This window comes from Rhipicephalus microplus, chromosome X (assembly GCF_043290135.1).
Source record: "Rhipicephalus microplus isolate Deutch F79 chromosome X, USDA_Rmic, whole genome shotgun sequence".
NCBI classification, from domain to species: domain Eukaryota; kingdom Metazoa; phylum Arthropoda; class Arachnida; order Ixodida; family Ixodidae; genus Rhipicephalus; species Rhipicephalus microplus.
Genome location: NC_134710.1, coordinates 188,222,008 through 188,238,913, shown reverse-complemented (window position 1 = coordinate 188,238,913; position 16,906 = coordinate 188,222,008). Strand labels below are relative to the sequence as shown.

Here is a 16,906-nt window from a genome sequence, read left to right as displayed (position 1 = left end):
AAGTTGCTGGAAACTTGTGTCGCTCAGTTCAGAAGATTTAGTATGTACCTCGTGTAAACAAAGGTTCCTTAATCGCGCGAACGTGTTATCACGGGATCTTTTAGGATATTTAGGAGAGGTCTTTCAACAGATGCTGCCACTAAGGTTTCCACCACTTCTCTTATTTCTAATCCAGTGTGGCCTGGCACCCAAACCAGACAGACGTTCCACGCGATTTGCCATATACGAATAAAGTTCTGCGAGGCAGCTTGCCGAGTGAGACGCTGCTAGCGCAGTGCACACGGACAAGGAATCTGTTGACACCACTACTGAATAAATATGTGATGGGAGTTTAAGCAGTGAAAAAAAAAATAATTGCCATTAATTCTGCCAGGAATATTGTTGCCAAGTCTGGCAGGCGAAGAGGAAAGGACCAATTAAGATCCGTTGAATAGATTCCCACTCCGGCCTTGCGTCAGTTACAAAAGCATCTGTGGCTACAGCTGGATTTATCAGCACGCTCTTGAGGTGGTCTTCCAACAACTCTTTTAAATACCTGGTGGGTAATAGTTTAGCGTTTCTTGGAAATATATCGACAAACTCTATTACCGGTGTGGTAGTAATTGATTGATATGTGGGGTTTAACGTCCCAAAACCACCATATGATTATGAGGACGCCGTATTGGAGGGCTCCGGAAATGATTATGAGGACGCCGTATTGGAGGGCTCCGGAAATTTCGACCACCTGGGGTTCTTTAACGGGCACCCAAATCTGAGCACACGCGCCTACAAGAGTTCCGCCTCCATCGGAAATGCAGCCGCCGCAGCCGGGATTCAATCCCGCGACCTGCGGGTAAGCAGCCGAGTACCTTAGCCACTAGACTGCCGCGGCGGGGCAGTGCCGGGAGTAAGTATAGTTGGGTAAATCATTTCACGAAGTGATACTTGTAATGGTTTCAAAAGCTTCTCTGCGAACATAATTTGAGGTATATATTCAGAGCGTCTGCGTGGGGAGGCATATATGTTCAGATGCGTTTTAACTGTTAACATGAGGAACCTAGTTTGAAGAGATGGCCGGTGATAAAGTATATTGTTGGCTACAAATTTTGGAAGGGCGAGGCATACGTAGCGCCACACGTTCTAAAGTTAAAAGCAGGCTTCATTTATAAGCGGCTCCCTCAGAGAACAATACACACCCAAACTATAATATTGGGCGGACGTACATACAATAAATTATTAACAATGTTTTCATACGCATTCCAATCTAACTGCTGCTGATTCATCTCATTATTTCAACAGCACGTGAACCTTTAGCTGCTATATACTCAATGTGCGGGCTGCAATTAAGATTATCTGCGTATATTATGCCTTGATAATTCAACGAATCTACCCGAGGAATATAGGCCTGTCCATACGTTAGTGAAATACGCACAGGAAAAGTCAGTGAGAAAGCAAGAGTGGCACTTTTGTTAACATTCAGAGTCAAATTCAGACCATTAAGCGATATTTCAGTGCCATCCAAGTATGCCTGTAGAATGTTGTATAGCGAATGTATATCGCTGGATGAGGGAAAGATTGCAATGTCGTCTGCGTACACATACGCTTCCACATCGTTATGCACAGGATTGAGCTTAGTAATATATTAAATAAAATGGGCGAGAGAACTAACCCTTGGGGCACTCCCCTTGTTTGTTTCTATGTTTGAGAAGATGAGTCATTCCACGAGCAATAAAATGTTCGACCGCTTTAAAAAAATTGTACGCATACAACTATATCCTCGGGAACCTTGACGCTTCGTAGTCTACTAATCAATATGGTGCGTTCTACGCTGTCATATGCCTCAGCAATATACAAGGTCACTAAAGCAGCGTATTGATTTTTGGGACGGGCAAGCCTAATTTTACTTTGAAAGTGAACGTAGCGCGCCTTATCGAACAGCCCGGCCTGATTCCTACTTGAAATTTGCTTAAACTATGATTTACTTCAATCCATTCTTCAAGCTCAAAATAACATTTATTTGAATATATTTTTCCTAATAAGGGAAGAAAAGTGTAGAAAATGAGCGGGCTATTTCCAAAAACTCTTCTTTCCCACCGATGCTATTAAGATACATCGGTAGACGAAACCGGATGTCATCAAGGGTCTGTGTTTGTAAACAGTGAAAGAGTCGATAGAAAAAAATTATAAAGACAATCATTGGGCGATAAATCAAACATAATTTTTATCATGGCCGTAGAGACTTTATCAGGTCCCGGTGATGAATCCGGGAGTGTCTGTATTAGCTCTGTGACTTCTAAATGTAACCGCCTTATATTCATTATCTTTTTTTGTAACAGGTATATGACGTGAAGCGACAATCAAGCCCTTTCGCAAATTTATCAAGTGACTGTACCAATTATGTGGACGATAAACACGTTGATTCTAAATTTAACCGTTGCGGGACCCCCTTTTTGGGTCGAAGTAACCTAAACAGGGCTTTCTTATGCTTTGTCTCTGACAAATAACTGTACCGCTGGAAGTTGTAACATTATTTTGCCGCTTCTCAATCGTCTGTTTAACTGTAGCAGCGGCATATTCGTAGTCTGTCCAGTTACGTGGGCACTGTTTCTTCCAAGAAGCTTTACGTCGCCTATAATCCCCATCACAGTCAGAATTCCATCATGGCGAGTAAGCTCCACCTTTAGTAGATTGCACAGTGAAGTTAGCTTTTCTCGTACTGTCACGTAATGGGTTACATACATTGAGCGCCTTTGATTGGTCACTTAGTCCCGTTTGTGCATTCAAGAGAAATCGTAATGAATCCATAAATAATTAACGCAATATCTAACTTATATATTTAAGTAGCTGGGCACATTACTTCAAAAAGTACCGGTACATGGTCACTGTTGGTGCCCAAAGTGAAAGCAGATCAGGACGAAATGACACAACCAGCACTTGCAAACGTCAGGTCAATCACAAACCGTGATCAGCCAGATACGTAAGTTGGGGTTCCTGAATTTACATAAAGAAAACAATTCGAAGTAGTCCATTCTAACAGTCGTTTACCACAGGCATCGGATCGGTAACCCCAATCTATGTATGAGAGTTGAAATCCTCTGCTAGGATAATATTCTTTCTGCATGCTGCTACTGCAGAATCAGGGTAATTAGTAGCCATCGCCCCGGTAGGACAATATGCATTGACTTCAGAAAATGGTGTATATCCAGGAATAGCCACGCCTAGTGCCAAAATTTCGCTTTCTGACGATAATGACTTATGACCAATCTTTGCTCCATGACAAATGTTCTTAGAGATAAAACACGCCAAGCCCCCTCTACAAGAACGACGATCTAAAGGAAAGCAATGATAGTTATTTATGTTAAAACTTTTTTTTTCTGTAGTGAGCCTAGCTACTTGCAATTAAATGAAGAGAAAATTTTATGGAAAGTTGTAACAAATCAGTTGCTGCAGCGAAAATTTATCGACGATTCCACTGCAGTACTTTTAGTTAACCTATGTTGACAGTAAACCAGCAGTTTCTACAGCTTTCTGAAGAATGCCGTCTTTTAAAAAGTCTTCCTTCTTTGGAGAACTGTTTTCTTCACACTTCTTTGCTTCCATCCTATGGAAGGTATGTATTTCGGGGAATAAAGAAAGAAAAAAAGTCACGCGACTTTCCAGTCTTGCGTATCACGGCTGACGGTTTCCTGCACGTACGGTGCGTTCAGTTTGAGGGTGTCCTCCATCGGGCCCTTCAATTTCGGCGATTGTTCGATGCTAGTCAGCTTTTTCTCGAGGCTGCGTCCGTTCGTCGGCGACCGTCCACTCGCCCATTGCGCATGCACACACTCCCCCCTCTCTCTCAAGGTGAGGTGGAGGAGGCTGCAGAACACTGACTCCGCTTCGTTTCTCCGCTCCCGTTTATGTCCGCCACAGCTGTGCGCTCGTATAAATACTGCGTTGCACTCTTCTAGCAGCACTGGGTGGGTACTTTGCAGCAAACACACACGGTAATACACACAAAGGGGGAGTGGGAGGCAACATAAGCAATAAACAAGATGTACACAACTGGACACACATATGAAACATACACGGAAGCATACAAATGGAAACAACAAATGAAAGCACAAGTGAACACCAGCGCTGCTTCGCATTCCCACATTGTTCTCTTTAGTGGAAAATGGCGAATTGTTAGGGGCAAAGCTCCTCTTAGTCTAACCTTGTCCTGCATCAGGCGTAACCGGCAGTATCAGACAAACGGACAGACAAACAGGCAGACAGGCGGACGGACGGACGGACGGACGGAACCATGGACGGAAGCACGGACGGATCGACAGACAAATGGATGAACAAACACACTAATGCACGGACTAATGTACGTACGGGCGCACGGATGCACTGACGAACACACAGACAGACAGACAGACAGACAGACAGACAGACAGACAGACAGACAGAGACAGACAGACAGACAGGCAAACAGACGCTTCGCCCACTCATCATCATTAACTCCGTGGATATGCTGTAGTTTTTTGTAATGAGTATGTCATAAATCTTCTCGTCCTATGACTCTTCCACATGAACAACGGCCTTCAAGCAATCATTCAAAAAGTGAATTTACTAATTTCTGCTGATTCCTAATTCGACATCAACTTTCAGGGCGGCAAAGTCTTTGCGCCTTGGCGTAGAGTTCTTTTGCAAAGAAGACAGAGGCCTGACTATCATAGCATCTTTATAAAGATGCCTGCATTGCCTTTAAAAAGCACCCTGTATTTCGCAACGCCATTGGTGCATCGCTTTCGGTCTCAGACCTGTAGCGCAGTCTGAGAACTGTAGCTGAGGTTGTAAAAGAAAAAGATAAATTGGAAAAATTCGAAGTAGCGACAGTCGGGACCGCGTCGGCCCTTGTGTCAAACTTACTGCGACTGCTGCAGACAAAAAAAAAAATCGCAGCATATCCACAGAGTGAACGAAGATAAGTGGGGCGAAAGTTCGTCAGTGCATGCGTCCATGCATCCGATCGCGTACAAGAATGCAGTCGGCGCGCGGGTAACAACGACGAGACGCGAGCCAAGGAAGCCGAGCGCAAGCTTCTTCAACGCGCGCACCGCTCTGCTTCGTCCATGCCCCACCAACGTTCCACCATACCACGTACGGCGACTATCCAGTAGACTGAGGGAGGCACTCCTTCCTCGTGCACCCAGGCACAACCCGCGCAGCACGCAATCGGAGAGTAGCGGTACAGCGCCATCTAGAATATGCTCACTCAACTGCAGTTTGTATGTACTTCTATGAGACAGAGCCGTGTATTATACTGTTCAGGAGATACTGCCTTCTTTTCTTTCGCGTCTCTTCTTCGGTTACGCGTGACGCATGACAAGGTTAGAGTGAGAAGAGCTTCGCCCCTAAAAATAAAAGAGAAAACTGATTGTGGAACCTTATGCGCAGCTTCAATAGCTTCACACGCTACTTTAATTTACGCCTCTGTCCTCAGTGATTCCGAGCTCCGCGATATGCGCCACTGAAAAAGGGCAAATCGCACGAGGCTTATCACTATATATGGGGCGCAAATAGCAAAAGGGCACATCAAACGTGCTAACGCGACTGCAAAACTGCAAGAATTACGTGTGCAATGCACGTCTTTCCGACCGGTTTCTAATAGGAAGGCCACTCTTGGTATCCGTGCTCCATTACGAGGAGCAATGTTTCTAAAAGGGAGGCAGCAAGAAAAGCGAAGTGTCAACTGAAGAGCAGCGATAGATGTCACCGACGGAAGTCGCACAAGGAGGAAAAGGCAGCCTGGTGAAGGCGATGCGTAGAAGGACGCTTTCGCAGCACCGACAGGCTCGACACGGTGTATGCGCACCGGAAATGTCCCGAGATGTCGCACGCGCCGAAACTTTGTGCGCGTATGAGGCAACACCGAGCCGAAACACGCCGGCTGCTCTTTGCACTCTGGCCAGGCGTACTTCCCACCAGCCCACTTCCTCTGTGTTTATGTGTGTGTGTGTGTATTTTTTTTCCTTATAGCCAGCGACGCCGACGAATCTGCATGGAAAGAAATATATATATATATATATATATATATATATAAAAATAAAACATGCCAAGATCGGACGGGCAAACATTCGACGACCAAACAGGCCAGCGCCACTGCAAAACCCCGCTTATACAACAATGTCTAGAGTGCTGGCACGGTCTGCCAACAGTAGCTCAGTGGGCGCTGATGGACAACAACAGGGATGCCGAGAGATGGGTGAAACTCGCAAATACGACAAAAACAGCGCCACGGTTTCATTCTACCCGCACACAAAGTGCATACCCCCACCCCCTAGTTTTTTACCCTCTCTTCGTGGAATGGCAAAAGATATCCCTATCATTCAGTGTACCAGTATGTGCAGCAACATACACGAGCACAAATAAAACTTAAAAATGCACGAAAGAAAATATCAGCAAAATCCCTGACCATGCTATCCATTCATGTCGAGGAACTGAATAGGGAGCCCTTGGAAAGGTTGTTTCCATAGGATATGTGAATGATCTAGCTGGCTGGTGGGCTGCATGCAGCGAAGAGAGCACCGTAGAAAATTTATACTACACGTACCACAATGACCATCATAGAAGTTTGCACAGTGGCTACTAAGTTTGCACAGTGGCTACTACTTTGTCACCCTTTGGGTAACAAAGCAGCTTTACTACGCTTTAGTTTATTCCCGCATACAATACTGCCTGTTAATCTGGGGCTCGACAACAAAAACAAATAAAATTAAGATTCACCGACTGCAAAAAAGAATGCTACGTATAATCGAGAATGTTCCGCGTCGAACGCCTTCTGCTCCTCTTTTCCTTAAGCATGGAATCCTAACATTTGAAAATATCTTTCATAAAAAGCTAGCGACAGTCATTTACGATCAAATCAAATGAAACGCAGTTAAATTTTATGATGCTTACTCCCGGAAACTACCAATGTATAACTTTAGAAGAACCACCTATTACAGTGAGAGGACTCGGACCAACTACGGTAGACAGAAGCTAGCGCACCTTATTCCTTCGTTTTTAAACTCAAATACCATGGCCACCACCATAGTGAATGAAAGTCAATCCCCAGCAATTTTCAAAAAGAAGATACACGCTTATCTACTCATGCTTCAAACGTGATATGTCTTTTTTGTGTGTTAATGAAGTGCAACTCGTGTAGCTTTGCTGAAACGCACTGTAAATTTTTCACTTCCTCACAACTGTTCACAACTACGTTTTTGTTTTTATAGGATTTTAAATGGCTTTTATGTGTAAAGAGTGCATTTATAGATGTCTAATTATTTCTTATCTTTTCCACGCTCTACGTCTGCACTTTGTATATTTCACTGTATTGAATCTATGTATTTACGCTCTAGACACACATGCTGAGTGTTGTGCATTATTGTGGTCTGGGCGGGGATCGGTGCATTGTCAGGCATTCAGTTGCCTTTTCACCACCCCTTTCCATTCAACCACTGGATAAGTGATGTATGTTTAAAACTATGATGATGAATAAACTATGAAACTATGAAGAACCACCCCTCACTCGTCCCTCTGTGTAAGCTTAATCCGGCTGTTCAGACATTCAAACGATGTTAACCTTCCGTCAGACAACTAAAAAACATTTACCACTTATTAAAAAAAGAAGAAAAAATCTGGGAACTTTCAGCTGCGGCATCACGCGCATCCGCTTGTTTCAATGCAGCACACTAACTTCATCACTAAAAAGTGCTACATTGTTTCCCTACATCGCCAATGTACCCATAAATAACGCCACATCGTAGCAAAAGGTAGCGCGAAAATGATTGCAAAAAAGACAGGCCTGGAACAAAATTCTATTAGACAGTGACCTCACTCTCATTCACTCACACACATGAGCGCTTTGGTTCTCTTTCATCAAATCAACAAGCAGCTGAAAACGTCGAAACAGGATACTGTGAAGAAACGCCCATATGATGTCGCGTGTGTATGTGTGTGCGCCTGTGTGTGTATGTGTGTGCGCCTGTGTGTGTATGTGTGTGCGCGCGTGCGTGCGCCTGTGCGTGCGCGTGCGTGCGTGCTCATGTGTGCGCCTGTGTGTGTGCGCCTGTGTGTGTGCGCCTGTGTGTGCGCGCCTGTGTGTGCGCGCCTGTGTGTGTGTGCGCGCCTGTGTGTGTGCGCGCGCCTGTGTGTGTGCGCGCCTGTGTGTGTGCGCGCCTGTGTGTGTGCGCGCGCCTGTGTGTGCCCGTGTGCGTGCGCCTGTGTGTGCCCGTGTGCGTGCGCCTGTGTGTGCCCGTGTGCGTGCGCGTGAGCCTGTGTGCGTGCGCGTGAGCCTGTGTGCGTGCGCGTGAGCCTGTGTGCGTGCGCCTGTGTGTGCCCGTGTGCGTGCGCGTGCGCCTGTGTGTGCCCGTGTGCGTGCGCGTGAGCCTGTGTGCGCCTGAGTGTGCTCCTGTGTGTGCTCCTGTGTGCGTGTGCTCCTGTGTGCGTGTGCGCCTGTGTGCGTGTGCGCCTGTGTGTGCGCCTGTGCGTGCGCGCGCCTGTGTGCGTGCGCCTGTGTGTGTGCGCCTGTGTGTGTGTGCGTGCGCGTGTGTGCGTGCGCGTGTGTGCGTGCGCGTGAGCCTGTGCGTGCGCCTGTGTGTGCGAGCGCCTGTGCGAGTGTGTGCGCGCGTGCGTGCACGTGTGCGTGCGCCTGCGTGCGCGCGTGTGTGTGCGCGTGTGCGTGCGCCTGTGCGCGCGTGTGCGCGCTTGTGTGTGCGCGCGTGTGCGTGCGCGCGTGCACGTGTGCGTATGTGTGAGCGCGTGAGTGTGCGCGCATGTGTGTGCGCGCATGTGTGTGCGCGCATGTGTGTGCGCGAGTGTGTGTGCACGAGTGTGTGCGTGTGCGTGTGGGTGCGTGTGCGTATGCGTACGTGTGCGCGTGTATGTGCGCGTGTATGTGCGTGTGTATGTGCGTGCGTGTGTGCGTGCGTGTGCGCGTGTGTGCGTGCGTGTCAGCACTGGTTTACCGAGTGCGAACCCTCTGGAGCACATTTGCCCAACTGATTTACGCCACTGGGGAAGCGAATTCGATTACCTGACTATTATTCTTTTTTTTCCTGGCGTACTTATCTGGGAGGCGCCTACTGTCGACACATGCAAATCCTTGCCGGGTCATCGGCTACACTGCTCGTCTAAAGAACGTCAGCAACAGGGACCCCCCCCCCAACACACACACACACACACACACACACACACACACACACACACACACACACACACACACACACACACACACACACACACACACACACACACACACACACACACACACACACACACACACACACACACACACACACACACACACACACATGTTCGCTCATTTTAGCATTCCCTATATATTCGTGATGACATACTGCGTAGGAAACCACAATTCAGCTTTGTTACACGTAGACTACGTGGGCACATTGAAACTTTATCGCAATAATTACATGAATCCTGGACGTTTCATTGCAGGAAAAAAAAGTAAGCGAAATGCAAACAGTAAAAGCGAAAATTCAATTTGGAAATTGGAGAGAAAAGTAGAACCAAGGGGTTCGCTACCCTACACTCAGTTTGAGGAAAATAATGAGGTCGGGGGAAATGGAATCAGAATAAAAGAAACGGGAAAAGCAAAAACCACGCCCACACTTGGAGGAGCCCAGCTATAGTCAACCGGCGGTCGCAAGAGACTTTAGGTCGTTGCTTTAGACAACGAAAGCGTTGCTTTAGACAAAGCAACGCTTTCGTTGCTTTGTGCGCCATCGACACACATGCCCATAGTCGCCGAATCTTAGCGACAGAAAATAGCCTCTTGACTCAAGTCCGCTTGGGAACACCTGGAAAGTGGTTCGCCACGGTGGATCAGTAATTAATGTACTCTGCTGCTCACCCAAAGGTGGCAGGTTCGATCCCGGCCGCGGCGGTCACATTTCGGCGGAGGCGAAAAGGTCGAGACACGGTAAATGTCAGGGTGCGTTAAACAACACCAGAGAGTCGCAATGTCTGGAGCTATCCACAAGGACGTCTCTCATAATCATATGGTGGTTTTGAGACTCTGAACTGCAGATATGGTGCGAGGTTTGTACAGGTTTCCAAGGCAAAAAATCAAGAATATTTAGGGACTTTCCAGGACCTGTCACAAGTTTTTGCAAGAACTCAAAGTTACGTGCAAAGTTGCAACTTTCCCCCTATACAATTATCAAAAACGACTCATCTTACTGCACTTACCATAAATGAATGAATATCGCATTTGTAACAAAAACATCTATTCTTAATAACTTCTCAATATCACAACCAATAATTAACGCTTACAAAAGCGGTCGAGATTTTTTCAGCATAGACTTAAGTTACTCAAGTACATTCAAAACGTCCTGTGCAGCATTATTTCACTTATATCAAGTTAAGGAAATATATAGCCTAATTAAATAACAATAAGTAGTCTGCATCACTTTGCAAGTCCTAAACAGTAAAAAAAGCTCAACGCAGTGCACTATTACGACAGCGGTTCAGATTTCTGCACTGTATACTCTGTAAAGTTGACCAAACATATCCCGAACCTCCAGCTTAACGTTATTTGACTTAAACAAAGATGAACAAACGTGTAGGGGGCATGAACTTGACGTCATGTGCGAGAAGCGGTAGCGCCGGTGTTGCCATTTCCAGGTCCTAGCACTAGCCGAACGCGAAAGAAGCATGAAGCACGTGCTAGAGCTTAATTTATACTCCCCCCTTCCCATTTTAGAAAAGAATTGTAGGAAGCTATAAGCGAAGCTCCAAGTATTGTGCACAGTTTTCGCTTTTGCAGCAGGTCTGCCTGGCTGTTTCAGACCCGGAAGCAGTGACAACATAGCGAGAAGAAAGCATGTCTGTTGCCAGGTGAAGGTACGGTCGCTTTGTACCATTCTTCTTCAGCGTGCGCTGGACCTGTTTTCTTTTTCACGTGCTCATGTAGCTTAAACTGGGCGTTTCATCGGGGACTTTCCGTGAGTGCGGTACTGCGCACCTACGCAGAATAACCATAGCTAGTTAGTTATAGTTTACCGTTAGCGTGATAGCGGAAGTTAAGGGAAACACGTTACCATACAGCAAACGTTCGTTGCGCGCAGCGTCATATAGTTTGGCGGAATAGCGTTTACGTGGTTTACGTGGCCCAGCTGAGATAGTGGCACCACTTATCGGAGATTGGAGAAGTAAGAACAGTGAAAAGAAAAAGAAAACGAGAATGTCTGCCTGTGTCACCACACGAAGCATTGCTACAAGTTCATTTTAGTAATAAAAGTAAATAAATATGAACCGCGCCCCAAAAGCGAGAAACTTCACCTTGCAGATTTGTTTACACAGATCTTCCAGTTAGGCCTAGACACGTTCAAAATGGGAAGCCATCTTAAAAAACCACGCCAACTTATCCGTAATACTCGGTCGTCGAAGCTAACTGAAGGCAAGCGAAGCCACTTTAAACGGTCGTTTGCTGCAAACAAGATGAATCTTTCAACAACTACGCCAAAACCACTTCGAAGCAGGCGTCCGAGAGCGCCGCCATCTTTACGTACACTACGTACACATAAGCTACCACGGTAACGATAAATCTGAAAAATACCGCGCATACGTTAAGCGGTACGGGTAACGCACGTATCTGCGCATGTGCACTTAGATTCCGGTATCCCGGTAAGCCCGGTATACTATAACTGCCTACTGCCTCGGTGGCGAGTGGCGCGGCGCAAACGAGTCAGTCGTGCCCACCTGCGACATTATGCCATCTCCGTGCGATTGGGACGGCGGAGAGAAACTTTTTGGTCCAACAACTCAGAGGCCATGCTGCATGCGCATAAGTTCCCAAGAACATGAAGAATAAGAGCATTGGGCTGTGCACAAGTAGCAACTGCGACAGTTGTTACTTCACACTCATTCTCTGCCTACCTGCGAATACTATTCAAGCACCCTTCTTTGTGTTTACGCAGCACGCTGCAAGTGTCGACCAGTGATAGTTGTTGGTTAGCTTTCATCCTGTGCGTGTTATTTCCGCGTGTACTTCGTGCTTGAGCAGAGCACTGCATGCACAGAGTTCTTTTCTGTTGTTTGTGTAGCATTGTTGCTATCGCTTTCACTGCTTCACCCTCACCTCAAAACTGACTTTTTTTTTCACGTGCAGTTCTGCAAAACGGGACCACGTGCACCCCCACAAAATTAATGCTTTTCAAATGTGGAGTTTGACTTATGCCAATTCACCGTGTTTTAGAGGCCGCAATGTCGATATGAGAATGCACTTCTCACAAAATTCAAGAGTTTTAAAGGACTGGAAAAAATTCCAGGAAGACTTTCAAGGGCCTTGAAAACAAATTTTTCTAATTCAAAGGTTTTCAAAGATTTCAAGGACCTGTACGCACTAAGATTCATAACATCCGGGGAGGGTATCACCGGTTGCCATAACGAGCACTACTGCAGAGGTCGAACACTATGAATGCGAATAATCACAATTGCTGGGGTTTAACGCCTCAAAACCAGGATATGATCATACTATGAGCGACGCCGGTGTGGACAGTTCCGCAGCCTTCGACCACCTGGGGCTCTTTAACGTGCAGCTTAATCCAAGTACACACAAGCCTTAAACACTTTCGCCTTCACCATAAATGCGGCCACCGTGAGGCCATGCTCAATTGTCTCTTCGGTCCCGCGGGAGTCGAAAGTAGAAGTGCTATGCGCCATCCCGATGCAAACCGAGTGTGCCTTCGTGTTTTTTTTTTGTTTGTTTGATTTCGGCAGGTTGGAAAAGACTCCCGTTTGAATCCTACAGAGGTCAATCACGTCCTCCCCTTAATATAACGTACTGACGACTATTTAGACCTACATATGCATTACACCACGCAGTCCAGCTCTTTCTTTCTCTCTCTGCTTTTCCTTCTCAACACTGCGCGTACACACTCTTTTGCTACTTCCTAGTCCCCTATATGAAATTCCCGTCTCTCACTTTCACGCTTACCACCCGCCCTCCAACCAATCACTGTGCGTCCCTCAACTTCCGAAGCTTCTTTGTCAACCACAAGGTTTTTTTTTTCTTTTTTCCAACATTTGAGCCATGGGAATGCAATGGTTGTACACATTTTCCATGATAGTGCGAAGCTGCCGGTCATGGTTAGACACTGCTACCTGCAGACTTAATCAGTGGATGCGTAATACCTGTGCAGTACGCGTGTATTTTAATCAAGTAGAATTATTTAGAACACTTGCTTCAATTAACCGCGAGGCATCGAGTAATTATTTTCTAGCGAGAGGTCTGTCCACACCCCCCAACCACTTTAGTCGGTCGCTCCGGAGTCAGAGCGTAGGCTACTCCTAAGGGTTACTTACTAACAAATTTTGTCATTAAGTTTTACGAACAGTTAGTGTTCGACTTCACGGCATAAAATTGAGTCCCCGTAACATGCACTCGTACCAGGTCTCCACTTGCAGCTACGGCCAGGAAGTACACGAGGTACTCCGGACGAGGGGCGGCATTCTGCCAGGAACATTTTCGAGATAGCACGCGAGAGGTCCTCGAATAATGTGCGCATTGTAGTCCGAAACGCGCCTACGTGAAAGAGTCAAAATAGCTCAAGCACGAGTATATACTTTGGCGCTCTAAATTCTCTTCAGTCCCTCCAAAAAAAAAAACGTTCCGATAAATTTATTTCGAACTTCGTCAATGCGCCACTCATTCAGAGGCGGCATAATAGCGATGCGTTGAAGCGAGAATTTTTTTTTTTTTATGATGACGTGACGTACCTTCAACAAAAATAATGTTTTCACGCTTTTGTACTACGTGCTATCAAATAGGCGACGCTATTTCCTGCAAAACAATGAGGAACATCCAGAAGTGCAGTATTCCACGAACAGTCCGCATGACACGCGAGTCATAAAATGCTCACAGTGCGAGCAAACTTGAATCCCACTTACCGAAAACGACAGCGAGCGACCTCAAATCAGACAATGTGGCGGCGGAAGACAACGGCTCGGGCCTCGCAGACGGCGACTGCCAGGGAAGCCGCTCATCTTGATCGACCTCGGCTCACACCTGCAAAACGAAGAGCCGAGACTCATTAGCCACACGGCGAGGCACACGCCCCAAACCAGAACAGACCCCTCAAGCACGTCTGGTCACAACAACAACACCAAGAAATCTCTGTGGAGCCCTGAAAAGGGAAAAGGTCCGCCGTATGCACATGCAAACGGAAAAAAAAAGTTAAATACTGCGCTAACTCCTAACTTCCTGGACAAAATACATCCAATATAGTCGCGTATACGCGCATGCACGGATCAGTGTATACGAGATCGTTCAGGCGCCTACTATTAGTATTGATACGCACGCATGGGGTCAACGTAACCACATAACAGACGAACGAGAGGGCTGGAGCGAGGGTCGAAAAACTTCGCGCTGTCCTGCTCCCACGTCACCACCTACGGCGTCGTTCCGTAGCGGTATAGTAGAAATATAAGCAAATTGAGATGTCTAAAACATCAAGGATATCTTGGGCCATCTCCCCGATGGAAACGCCGATGAGATGTGAAGGAGCAGCACGACGTTGCCCGGTTGAAACAGGCGTCGACGCGGGTGCTGGATGAACGGTTTGAGGCGAAGCTCGGTGTAGCGTTTACTCGAGTGAACGTTTGTTTGAAACGCAAAGACACGGGAGGCGGGTTGGGTTTCATGAAAGTTTCATCACAGGTAAACGAGCCGAATGAGTAAACAGATCAAGTGACGCATCCACAGAAGCCGCACACACGCAGCCTGCTAGCCATTTGCAATGGCGGGCCGCGTCCGTACGGCTGCTGCGGACACACTTCTGTCTAGTGTTTCCACTCGTCGTGCGCTCGAGCGTTGCGGGAAGTGGAGAGGGTCAAGCGAGGGAGAAGTGGGTTGCGAGCTGGCAGAAGAGCCGACAGCTGCAGCAGATGAGAGAGAAAGTGACGTCAACGCGCAGCTGCGACTTGACCTACTTGGCATCGTTCCAGCAACTGCGACGAGGGGAGCGCGATGCGGCGCGTTGGCACAGAAACACGGACGGACAGCGTTACATAGGCTAGTCAAAAAACTGCTTCGCATCTAATAATTTGGGGCACTCTGGTGCTTGCAGGAATTCTCTGAAAGCTTGGCCTAGCTTCATAAAACTAAAGAAAGAAAAAAACGACAAGTTAGTACTCCCCCAAAAGAACGGCCTGAGGAGCAAGAATGACGTTCTTCGTTGGATTGGACAGCAGTCATTCGAATCATATTTTTGCTCTACGTACATAACAGAATACAATCATTTTCTCAGACATGCGCGAAAGACGACGCAAAAGAACGCCGCGACGTAAAATGTTTCACGTTCAGTTAATATGGTCCACTGCGATCACAATATGTAGTGACTGGAAACATTAACAATACCAAAGGTATGGCATATTTTTCCATACGCTGTGCCGGTCAGCCCACACGCAGAATGCACCACTTAGACAGCACAATACACCGAACGTTACAAATACTTGTTTTAATTAAGCCTGCGAATGACTATAGACGTTTTTTATCTATCCGTGGGCAAAGTTGGCCCATTCAATAAAAAGCAGAAGTAAGCGACCAATTACATTATCATTGTAATAACTATACTCCACCTAACATGTGCCTTTAAGATAAAACTCCCAAGTCCCAAACGTAGTGACTGCTATATACGCTGGTCACCGTGTTACGCCACAGTCGCTGTATTATGTTCGTCACTTAAAATGCTAAAAATAACCCCCTGATTTACGTCACACCTGTACTTCATTTCTTCGGAAACTATTCGACATTTACATAACCAGCGCAGGCGCGCTGTTTGCACAATTTGATACGCCGGCTAAAAAACTTCCAGCCTTCGAGGAATATCGATAACTTTATCATTCTTCCCCCAATCACTCCGCCTCTTTTTTCACCGATGAGAAACCCTATATGCGCACATAAGATACGGCGACCTCATTCACTGCGAGCCCCGGCTCAGCGCTACACAGCAGGAAACGGAACACTATACTGGACCCTAAAGAAGGAGCGGCCGGGCGCTCAGGTCTAGACCCTTGGCTGTCAAAGCGAAGACTGCCGCCAAGTGATCCCCATTATCATAATAAAATAAGAGCCCAGAGAAGGAGACAACAATAAAAATGAAACGGAGCGAGGCCCCTAAGCTAACGAACGCACCCAGGCGGAACCAAAGAGAGAAACTTTCCCGGCAGCGGTTCGTCGGCAGTCTGAACTCTCGACGACAGAACGTGTAATCGGAGATGACACGGCATGCAATCACGACAGCAAAGGCCGGAGATGACCACTTACAACCAAGCACTGCAGTCTGTAAAAGGGGAAGGAGGGTGGGACCTGAAAAGTCAGAAGTGAGCGAAACAAAGTGAAGCCTGTGCGCACTGTGGTAACAAGAAAAAAAAATTAGAGCACCAAAGGGAGAAGCACTACGAGCTCCTCCTCTCTTTATTTTGTCTTCTCACTGACTTCGCGAGAAGAACTGCTGGGGCGCACAGCCCAGCAAAGGGAACGTAATTAATGCGAGGCTGGCAATCAACGAAACAGCGAGCTGCAGCGAAGGCTAGAGCGACGACAAATGGGATGACCGACAGAGAAGGTAAAAATAATTCAAAAGAGGGACAAAAAGCGTAAAAAAAGAACGCAATTCCGGACAACCTTTATGTATTGCGTGGTGCACTATGGAAGACGGCAGCCAATGATTAATTAATTAATCGATTGGTTGATTGATTGATTCGTTCATCCATTCATTCAGTTCTTGATTTATATGTGGTGTTCAACGTCCCCAAACCACCATATGATTATGTAAGACGCCGTAGTGAAGGGCGCCGGAAATTGGGACCACCCCGGGGTTCTTTAACGTGATTTTCGCCTCCATCGAAAATGCAGTCGCTGCAGTCAGTATTTAATCCCGCGACCTGC

At 46.8% G+C, this 16,906-nt stretch overlaps 1 protein-coding gene across 3 annotated transcripts in view; it reads right to left on the bottom strand.

Moving 5' to 3' along the window:
- The window catches only part of MYPT-75D (Myosin phosphatase targeting subunit 75D), a 393,518-nt gene that overhangs the window by 141,993 nt on the left and 234,619 nt on the right, over nucleotides 1-16,906 (bottom strand). For all 3 annotated transcript variants that reach the window (XM_037428768.2, XM_075878366.1, XM_037428769.2), the window contains one exon: nucleotides 13,906-14,023. The gene's annotated coding sequence lies outside the window, so the exon portion shown is untranslated. The remainder of the gene's footprint in view (nucleotides 1-13,905; nucleotides 14,024-16,906) is intronic.